Source organism: Bos javanicus, chromosome 4 (genome assembly GCF_032452875.1).
Source record: "Bos javanicus breed banteng chromosome 4, ARS-OSU_banteng_1.0, whole genome shotgun sequence".
Taxonomy (NCBI): Eukaryota; Metazoa; Chordata; class Mammalia; order Artiodactyla; family Bovidae; genus Bos; species Bos javanicus.
The window spans coordinates 98,695,192-98,699,803 of NC_083871.1; the positions used below are offsets into that span (position 1 = coordinate 98,695,192).

Here is a 4,612-nt window from a genome sequence, read left to right on the forward strand (position 1 = left end):
ATATTAACATACTGTTGAATCTGCCAGCCAATGCAGGAGATGTGGGTTCGATCCCTATATGGGAAGATCCCCTGGAGAAGGAAAATGGCAATCCACTCCAGTATTCTTGCCTAGAAAATCCCACGGACAGAGGAGCCTGGCAGATTACTATCCATGGGGTCGCAAAGAGTCAGACATGACTTAGTGACTAAATAACAACAATAATTGATACATGAATATATTTAAATAATATATCAATAATCAATATCAATAAATATATCACTTTTTCCATTCAACCATTGGCTTTCCCTGGTGGCTCAGGTGGTAAAGCGTCTGCCTACAATGCAGGAGACCCAGGTTTGATCCCTGGGTCAGGAAGATCCTCTGGAGAAGGAAATGGCAACCCACTCTTGCCTGGAAAATCCCATGGATGGAAGAGCCTGGTAGGCTACAGTCCATGCGGTCATGAACATTTGGACACAACCGAGCAACTCTACTTCTTCAACCATTGGTAGACATTTAGGCTGTTTCCATGTCTTGGCCATTAGGAATAAAGCTACAATGGACTTGAGTTAGCAGATATCTTTTTGAGATAGTGATTTCATTTCCTTCAGGAATTATACCAGAAACTAATAAAACATTATAAATCAACTGTATTTCAATAAATTTTTAAAAACTTGCATTGTGAGCTTTGACTGGTCTCTTCACCTCTCTGATCCTCAGAGATTTTTGTTGTTGTAAAACCAAAAGTTTGCTTGGCTGGAAATGCCAATCTGATCATATATTCTTTTGAAATATGTGCATGTTTGTCGTTGAGGGCTTCCCTGGTTCTACACAAGATGCAGTTCTAGGTTTGTAACTTGTGGGAGCCAGCCTCCATAGTGTCATTGGGGTTGACTTTTGGTGGAAATGATGGTGTCTGACTTCTGAGTTTAGATAGTGAAGACCTGTGGCTTCCCCTTTGTGCCCTCTTGGGTCACTCACATCAGGGAGAGTCAGCCACCATGTCATGAACACAGATTTATGGAAAGGGGCATGTGGGGAGAAACTAAGGCCTCCTGCCAATAGCCAGTACTGACTTGCCAGTGGTTGAGTGCACCATCTTGGAACTAGACCCTCCAGCCTCAGTCAAGCCTTAGCATGATGAGTCACAGCTGTTGTATTCACTGAGTGATTCCTCCATCCAAAACCACCCAGCTAAGCCCCTCGGAAATTCCTGGACTCTAGCAAGTAACTGTGTGAAATAAATGTTAAACATGAGGTTGCTCAGTTGTGTCCAACTCTTTGAGACCACATGGACTGTAGCCTACCACACTCCTCCGTACATGGGATTTTCTAGGCAAGAGTATTTGAGTGGGTTGCCATTTCCTTCTCCAGAGGGTCTTCCCGACCAGGGATAGAACCCAGTTCTCCCTCATTGTAGGCAGAGGCTTTACCGTCTGAGCCACCAGGGAAGTCAAGTGAAAATTGTTCCATCTTGTCCGACTCTTTGCGACCCCATGGACTGTATAGTTCAATGGAATTCTCCAGGCCAGAATACTGGAGTGGGTAGCCTTTCCCTTCTCCAGGGGATCTATCTTCCCAACCCAGGGATCGAACCCAGGTCTCCCGCATTGCAGGCGGATTCTTTACCGGCTGAGCCACAGGGAAGCCCAAGAATACTGGAGTGGGTAGCCTATCCCTTCTCCAGAGGATCTTCCCGATCCAGGAATCAAACCAGGGTCTCCTGCATTGTAGGCGGATTCTTTACCGATGGAGCTAGAAATAAATATAGTTTGTTGTTTAAAACACACATACACAGAGTTGAATCCCAAGGCTTAGAAACTGTGTTCCAGGGCCCTCACGGCTGGGGCTGTGTGTAGGGGGGTAATAACTGATTTGGTTCCCAGACTCCTCCCTCACTTAAACCACAGCAGCTCTCTTCTTATCTAGTGTATATATTGAGGATAGAGAGAGGGTTTAGAGAAAGGAGCCTACTGCCAAAAACAGGTTGGAAAACCCTGGGTTATTTGATCTCCAATGCTCTGTGATTCCATCAGTACAGGGAAAAAAAAAAAAAAACTTCTTAAAACACATGGGCAGCGTTTTCTTCAGGGCTCACTCTTCTTGCCAGGAAGCACAGTCCTTGAGGCTGGAAGCAGAAGTTCACAGTGTGCTGCTCACAGATAAAGGTACTAGGAGTGGCCCTTTCTGTACCTGAAGCTGGACTGAGTCCAGGCAGTGGAGAAAGAACTAGTCGTGCAGAGCAAACAGCGTCACTCTGGACATAGCTCCAACCCCTGGGGCACCATCCATAAACTGGGGAGGTGGGGTGCCGGGGGCTTGCTTCTGTTGCAAAATATAGTTACAGTAATAATAATGATATTAACAACATCATGTTAACATTAATTAACATGCTAAAGCTGAAACTCCAACATTTTGGCCACCTGATTAGAACTGACTCCTTGGAAAAGACCCTGATGCTGGGAAAGATTGAAGGTAGGAGGAGAAGTGGGCAACAGAGGATGAGATGGTTGGATGGCATCACCGACTCGATGGACATGAGTTTGAGCAAGCTCCGGGAGTTGGTGATGGACAGGGAAGCCTGGCGTGCTGCAGTCCATGGGGTCCCAAAGAGTTGGACATGACTGAGCGACTGAACTGAACAACATCAACGATGATGACTAGCATGTATCAAGGGCTGTGTGCAAAGCCTGGGAGGTAAATTTCACATTCACAGTCTTAATCCTCCTGACTGCTAGGAGGGCAGCACTTGTATGAATAGAGGTGAGTCATGGATTAGGAAGGACAGAGCTGCAGTGAAGTCTCGGCACATCCAGGACTTCCTTGGTGGTCTGGTGGTAAAGAATCTGCCTGCCAATGCAGGGGACACAGGCTCCATCCCTGGTCTGGGAAGATCCCACGAGCTGCAGGGGAACTAAGCCCATGCACCACAACTCCTGAGCCTGCGCTCTAAGGCCTGTGAGCTGCAACTGGAGAACAGCCCCTGCCTGCCACAACTAGTGAAAACCCACGTGCAGCGACGAAGACTCAATGCAACCAAAAATGATAAAATAAATTTTAAAAATAATAAAGCCAACCTTATTTAAAAAATACAAAGACACTGTCTATATTTATACAACTCTGCTACCTCTCATGTATTTTGGGCCACTAGTCAGAACTAAGCAGCCCCTCTTTGGTCTAAAATACACTGATTTCACTCTAGGTTTTCACTGCTAGTTGTTATAAGCTCTTCGTGTGTTAACTCACTTGCACACACAGCTGCCGTCACCAAGTGCCCACTCGGTGCCCAGGCACGGTTCTAGGCACTGCGGACAGGAGGGCAAGGGAAACCAACACTGGTGCTCCCTTGGGCTTAGCTGGGAGTTGGGCTGGAGGACCTGAGAAGCCAAACTCTGGGGAGGAAAAGAAAAGAGGCTCCCCTTGGGGATCCTGAGCCCCACGTCTTCCTTGCAGCACAGCTGGAAAATGCCATCAAGGGTCAGAAAGACTAAGCGTGACCCAGAGCTGGACCCTAGGAGCCATGAACCCCCAGAGACAGCCCCTCGCCAAAGCCTTGCCGGGCTGAGCCCAACTTATTTCTCCTGGAGGGGGAACCCCCAGGACTCTGCCAGACGCTGCACTGAAACAGCTCATTTGGGAAGGATGTTGTGTTGAGAAACGTGAAATCCTAGACCTTCAACTATGTGGTCTGCATTCAACCTGCGCCACTATTGTTCAGGGCAGGTTTTCAAGCACGTCTTAATCACCCATGCGATTCAAATTCTGTTCCATCTTTCAGCTGGCCTCATTATCTGAACAATACTACTCTTTGCCTCGAACTTTGTTTTGGTCCAACTCTAAACCTGTGAATATATTTCAGGGCCCCAACAGAGCTCCACAAAGCAAAGACCTGCACCATTGTTCTGTAACTGCCACTAACTTGGCCTCTGAAGTGTCACTGCATTTGGGACCAGGGGTTTACCTGAGTCCTGAGGCTGGGCTGCAACCCGCCTGGGGATGGGTGAGAGGAGGGAGGTGGGGCGAGAAGCAGCATCTCTATCCATAGAGACCCTCTGGTGTCTATCAGCTTGGGTCTTATGCTGCAAATACTGTATTTCATCTTCAACATGCAGACCCAGCCGTTCATGATAGGTTTTGATCCCCCTCATCTGATCCCCCTCCTCAACCTCCACACCAGCCAAGTGAGAGTTCTTAGATACAGTTGGAAAAGAAAAAAAAAAAAGTGAAGTTGCTCACTCCTGTCCAACTCTTTGCGACCCCATGGACTGTAGCCTGCCAGGCTCCTCCACCCATGGAATTTTCCAGGCTAGAGTACTGGAGTGGGTTGCCATTTCCTTCTCTTGGGGATCTTCCCAGCCCAGGGATCGAACCCAGGTCTCCCACATTGCTGGCAGACTCTTTACCATCCGAGCCACCAGGGAAACCAGATACAAGTCGAGGTAGGTTAGAAAGCGGGAGGGGGACCAGCAGAGGGAATTTTATCTGGTTTGTGCTCCTGGCTGGCTTCTAAATGGTCTTGTTTTGAACGTGTTTTTAAGCAGGGACCTAGAAGGCAGGCATCTGATTTTAAATCTTACTAGCGATGACCCCAAAGCTTTCCCAGAGAGCACTTAAGCCAGCTCTTGCTACC

General features: G+C 47.7%; 1 non-coding gene across 1 annotated transcript; it reads left to right on the forward strand.

Annotated features, from left to right (window-relative positions):
- The first annotated feature begins 285 nt into the window (after window positions 1-285).
- Window positions 286-358, forward strand: TRNAC-ACA (transfer RNA cysteine (anticodon ACA)). The gene has a single exon. It is a non-coding gene; the product is annotated as a tRNA-Cys (tRNA).
- The last annotated feature ends 4,254 nt before the right edge of the window (window positions 359-4,612 follow it).